This window comes from Myotis brandtii, unplaced genomic scaffold (genome assembly GCF_000412655.1).
Source record: "Myotis brandtii unplaced genomic scaffold, ASM41265v1 scaffold922, whole genome shotgun sequence".
NCBI classification, from domain to species: Eukaryota; Metazoa; Chordata; class Mammalia; order Chiroptera; family Vespertilionidae; genus Myotis; species Myotis brandtii.
The window spans coordinates 212071-218570 of record NW_005371799.1 but is presented as its reverse complement, the minus strand read 5'-3'; the positions used below and the strand labels follow the sequence as shown (position 1 = coordinate 218570).

The 6500-nt window shown below is 42.7% G+C and overlaps 1 pseudogene; it reads right to left on the bottom strand.

Moving 5' to 3' along the window:
- Nucleotides 1-622: 622 nt before the first annotated feature.
- LOC106724663 overlaps nt 623-6500 on the bottom strand; it is a 10303-nt pseudogene continuing 4425 nt past the window's right edge.

Here is a 6500-nt window from a genome sequence, read left to right as displayed (position 1 = left end):
CTCCGGTGTTTACCTATGCTGCCATCTTGCTCGGTCTCCTTCATCTGTTCTTATGCTGAGTAATATTACATAGTATACGTGTACCACATCTTTATCCAATGCTCTCCTGAAGGACACGGTTCTTTCCATGTCTTGGCCACCATGAATACGCTGCATTTACTTAATATTACAAATGTTTCTTGCCCTAGCCAGTTTGGCTCAGTAGATAGAGCGTCAGCCTGTGGACTGAAGGGTCCCGAGTTCGATTCTAGTCAAGGGCACATGCCCAGGTTTCGGGCTCAACCCCCAGTAGGGGTTGTGCAGGAGATAGCCAATCAATGATTCTCTCTCATCATTGATGTTTCTATCGCTCTCTCCCTCTCCCTTCCTTTCTGAAATCAATAAAAACATATATTTTTTTTAAAAGCCATCATTTTATGTCTAAGTGATTGCCTACCTCAATTTCTTTCCCTCAAATTCAGGATGGGTCCTTGTATATTCAGACAAGCGTCTTCAGCATGATCGGTAAGATATGTTTCACAAACTGAATTAAAACCTCTTGATCCTGAATGTGCACATAATCTCTAAGGACCTTTCAAAAATGCTCAAATCTGGGCCTCACTTTTTAATTTTTTTTCATCCTTCAAAAGTTTAATAACACGCAATTTTGATACAACAGAGCATCAGAGTCCAGAGCAAGAAACAGCATTGACATGAAAGGAAACAAGTATGCTGAGGGGTTCTCAGTGAACTCCCCAAAGCCGCACCGCTGGACTTTTTCAGCACAACTCTCTCCTAATTTTCCTTCGGTTTTTACAGCATTCTTCTTGGCTCCTCTCTCCGCCTCCCTGGCCAGCCTGTCTGGCCCCAAAGCCACAGCCCGTCTCTCTTGTTTTTTTCACTTTCAGAGTCTGTCTCTGGGTATCTCCACGGGGAACTGGTTGTCTGCAGAGAAGCTGTGGGCCACAGACATCTGCTCCTGGGATCATCTCTGCCCAGTTTAAAAACTGTGCAGTGGTGGGCTCGGGACTGGTGTGTAGAGACCCAGGACCAGCGGGGCCTAGGGATTCACCCACACTTCCGATGCAATTCTCTTCATGGTACCTGTGACATCGGAAGTACTTAAAAGTTCTCCCTCAGGGCTGCAGGCCTGGAGACCCCGCATCTCCTGCAGGCACAGATCTGCTGGGGCTTCTCCCAGGTCTCCTGCTGCCTGTGCCTGACCATATTGTCAGGATGGGAGTTATCTCTTGAACATGCACCTGGTCAGCCTCCTAGGAAGTTCAGACCTTTCACGACATCTCCGCTTGGTCTTGGATAAATGAGTTCTCTCTTCCTAGCTAAAGTCTGGGGCATCATATTTCTTTGGAGCTTCCCCAGAAAAGACTGGTTTGTATTCCAGGTCAATCCAGGTTCCCCCGTGGCTGCAGTTGTCTTGCTGACCCACTCCTGAGATGCAGACAGTCTGTGGCTTGCTGGAAACTGCCTGGGCCTCACTCTTGGTCAACTGATTTAAAATATCTGGGGGGAAACTAAACTAAGTGTTAAAAAATTAAAAATTTAAAAATTAAATATCTGGAAGGAGAGTCTGGACGTAAATACTTTGTAAAAACTTTTTAGTTGGTCGGTATGTGTAATGATAAGCAGTGCACACCAGCATTGACATCACGACAGAGTACTTGTTGGCTAATGTGTACCCCTAAATCTTAGCTTAAATAACAGATGACGTGATACACATATGTACTGCAAAATGGTTACCACAGGGTTAGTTCACCTTTATCCCCTCACATTATTACCGCTGTGTGTTAGCATATCATTTATAATCTACTCTCTCAACAACTTTCAAGTATATAGTAATACAGCACTGTTAATTATAGTCACTGTGCTGTAATTAGACCCCCCCAGAAATTATTTATCTAATAGCTGAAAGTTTGTACCCTTTGACCAGCATCTCTCCATTTCCCCCACACATCCACAGCCCCAGGCAACCACTATTGTATACTCTCTATTTCTTTCTGACTTTGGCTTTTTTAGATTCTGCGTGTAAGTGAGATCATACAGTAGTATTTGTCTTTCTCTGTCTGAGTTATTCTCCCTCATATACTCTCAAGATCATCCACGCTGGTGTAAAGGGCAGGATTTCCTTCTTTTTATGGCTGAAAAATATTCCAGTGTGTATACAAATATATTACACTTTCTTTATCCATTCATCATGGGTGGCACTTAGGTAGCTTGCATGTGTTAGCTATGGTGAAAAATGCTGCAGTGAACACTGGGCTGCAAATGTATCTTCAAAATAGTGTTTTCATTTTCTTCAGATAAATACCCAGAAGTGGAATTGATGGATCCCAGGGGGGGGAGTCAGCTTGGTGCTAGAAAGGCTGGCTCTGGGGTCCCCAGTGAGGTTGACATGCCCTTCACTGGCCCCCCAAGGGGAGGGTGTCTCTCTCCTCCTGGGCTGCTGGGGCTTGGGGGAGGGGTGATGGGTGTGTGGTGTGAATGGACCCTTCCTTTTCAAGGCCTCCTTTCTCATTTCTGTGATTCACCCGGATGCTATAATCCCTCACCTGCAATGGTGGTGTGTGCGAAGACCTTTTCCAGAGCAGATGGTTATTCACATAGATCTTCCCAGTGGAAGGTTGAGGGTGGGGAATAGAAATTCCAGTGCCACCAGTTTTCAGCCCACACTGCTAAAGAGTCCTCATCCTGCAAGCTGAGAATTAAGGTGGCAGCGAGGACACAAGCTACTTCCCAGGGCCAACCCGACTCTAGCGCTTCCTTCCCCTGGAATTGCAAAAGCTCCACAAGATCTTCAGCGTGTACGCATTTTCTCACAAGACAGCAACAGTCATTCAGCTGTCCTAGCTTATTTCCTTGTTTCCCTACTGACCCATTACTGTAACCTCCAAATCTCATTTCTCCCATTTCTGTTGGTTCCTCATTGTTTCTCCTGTTCCTTTAATACATTCCAGACACACATTTTCTGTGTTCTCTGGATAGGCCGTAATGGCTTGAATTCCAGACACCAAGACAATAGTAAACCTTCGATGGACAAAGAGAAATTCCCCATCATTGTGTCTTGTTTACTGAGCCCCTGCTCTGAGCTCAGGGAAGGGCTGCTATAGATCTGTTGTATATACTATCGAGTTTTAAGGTCACTACACTCTGTGATTGATCATAGAGAAATTGAACCAGATGTGAACTTTCCTTTTCTTGCCTTTTCAATCTGTTTTCTTTACCTGCATTATATTTTCCAGAACCACTGCCAACTAAGCATTGCCCGCCCTCCTGTATCTCACTGCTTCAGAGGGACCTCACCATAGCACACCTCTGAGCCTTCACCTGTGGCCAGTGGCAGGCCTGTATATTAGATTTGGCAATATGCACATGCCTTTTTTTTCCTTAATTATTTTGTTATTGTTTTTTTTGTGTGTGTGTTTGTGTGTGTGTGTGTTTCTTTTCTCTTCTCTTCTCTTCTCTTCTCTTCTCTTCTCTTCTTTTCTTTTCTTTTCTTTTTAGAGATAGAGGAAGGGAGAGAGAGGGGAACGTTGATGTGAGAGGAGAACATCAATTGGCTACCTCCTGTACACCCCGACCAGGGATTAAGCCCTCAGCCTGGGCACGTGCCCCGACTGGGAATCGAACCGGCAACCTTTCCATGCAGAGGACAACGCCCAACCAACTGAGCCACAGCAGCCAGGGCAATGTGCACATGACTTATCAAAAAATTACTGGTTGTGCCTCTGAATAAAACAAATCAAATAAATTAGACCAATTAAATGAAGCTTGACTTTAGGTTATTGTGTTGTCTTCCCATATTAAGTTTTAATTTTAAGAGTAGGTCCTTAAAAAATAACCAGTCACCTTTCTGGAAATGTAAAGTGTCCTATTGCGGTCACTAAGGATTATATCAGACAGGGAAGAGAGGATAGTCTTTGGTACTGGGATCCAGAAACAGAGGCTAGAAATTTGCCTTATTTTTATTGATTCTAAAATTTATAACTTCCACTATGCTGTAGATGTGAGTGGGGAACCGGGTAGTAAAATTCGTGCAAATCACGTTAAATGATTGTGAGGATGAGAAACTAATAAAACACAAACTCAATAAGGTAATTCAGGAAATGAAAATGTTGGGACCTGCTAAGTATGCCATTATTTTTAGAAAAGTGAACAATTTAAAACTATGTTAATGAAGGTAAATTGATCTTCAATATAGATGCATTGGCAAAGACGTTAGTTATGTTTTAGAGCAAAGTGACTTTAAGGAAACACAACAAGTTTCTGGGGTCCCGATAATATTCTGTGAAATTTTTTTGAGCTGTACTTTATAATTTGTGTGTATACATATCTATGTGTGGGTATATATATATATATATATAAAATAAAATACCCAGTAATAAATCTTCGCAGACAGGACAAGTTTATCAGCTATCATAGCCTCTCTGTCCCAGGAGGCAGCCTCAACATGGTCAGTGATAAGAACCACTTACACCTAAAAGCAGTAAAAACCTTTCTACTGGCCCTAAATGTTGCAAGGTCTTTCTACTTCTTCCAATATAAGTGAGGGGGAAACCCAGGAGTCAGACAACTTCATAGGAAATGAGAATTCCAACACATTTTAGAACTCATTCATTCCAGCACTTTTCTTTCATAAATAAGTAAACAGTAACCAAGAAATTGAGTGACTGACTTAGTTCTGCTAAACAATTGGTGACAGAAATGGAATCAGATCTTCCATCTTTCAGTTTCCAAGCCCCCACATTTTACTTTTCTGGGATTCCTCTCCCATAAAAACCTCTTTAACGACCTATCAGTGTGTGTGTGTGTGTGTGTGTGTGTGTGTGTGTGTGTGTGTGTGTGTGTGTTTCTTGCCGGTGGTTACATTTTTCATGCATTCACAACAGATTCCTCTTCTATGATAAAAAGCTTCACTTGCCATGGAATTATCTTATTTTCCACCCTTGAAATAACTTCCCTAAAACTGCTTCAGAGCCATTTCTGCTATTAGAATGTGTATGCCTCTGGCTATTAAATAGTTGTTTTATTCATTTATTTGACAGTGTTGAGAACCTATTCCATGCTACCTATCAAAATTGGTGCTAGTATTCAGACAGAAGCAGAGAAGCTGTAGTGTTGTCGGTCAAGTGAGGAAAACACATGGATTCTAAAATAATTATAATAAAAATAAATAGATGTAATAGAGTCTGACTCCAGTTTTGATGTTGATTGCTGACAGCTTTTAAAAGACTTACCACTTCCTCTTTCCTTTAGACCGCACTTCTGGGCAGGCAGGTAAGAAAGCCATATATATGTGGATATATAATACATATATTAAAATGTCAGCAAGAAAAATCTATTTTATTTTTAGCAATCACTCAATTATTCCAGAAATTGAGTACCTTATATGTGCTGGAGATAGTACTGCAACTGAACAGGAAGCAAGACAGAGGTGGCCCCTACCCTTACCCACATTCCCACAGATGTTCCACTGATTTCTCTTTGTATAAAGTAGAAAACTCAAGTAGTTCTTTTGGGGTGTAGCTCACTTCGTGAGTCACACTTTCTACCTCACCTTAGGGTCCTGTGGGACTTAAGTCTAGTAAAGGCCTGGAAGCACAGAGGGGTGATGGCGATAGGTTCTGAGGATCACCCCATTGTTTTCATAGCAGCTGTCTCAGGAGAGGCCATGACTGTTTCCTCTGGCAAAGCAGAATGAGCCTCTCAGACAGAAATGGAAGGACCCCTGCCCCTGAGGGTCAGGAGACCTCCTTGCAAAGAAGATGCATAATTTAGGACTCAATGTCCCCAGGTTCAGCAGGATCCTCCCACACATCCCCAGTGCTACTTAAAGAACCCCATTTCCCACCCCCCATCAATGCCCTCCCTTTAACATAGACACCTTAGGGTGCTGGGAGCTCAGCTTGCATTTTAATTCAGCCAATCACAGGATGAGATCTTGCACTGGGTTTTCCCAAGAGTCATCCTTGTGGTTCCAGGAGGGAAGCTCCTAGCTCAAGCTGGTAATTCAAATACCTGAGCTCATCCTGTTATTTTACCACTTTGTCCAGAGGCCGGAGGGGCCAATGTCATATTTCTTAGTGCTCCAAAACGCTCAACAGTGTTGCATACGGAGTCACACAGCTCCTTGCTAAGTGTTGATGAGGAGTAACCAATGCAGATATTTTGCATATCTCTATAAACAGTTCAAGCCATAGGCTATCGGGCCCTCTTTACTGCTGGAGATAGAATCATTAGCATCTTTAAATCTAATTAGATTAGAGGGCTAATTCCAGAAAATCCAGAACCAATTCAAAAAATTTATCCTTAAAATGTGTTCTTCTAGAAACACTCTTGGCACCAAAATCAGTATTAGTCAGGGTTCTCTGGGGAATAGAACCAATAAAACATTGGTCGAGAGATATATAAAGAGACTTGTAAGGGATTGGCTCACATGACTGTGGAGGCTGAAGGATCCCAGGAACTGCAGTCTGCAAGTAGAGGCCCAGGAAAGCTGGGGGGGG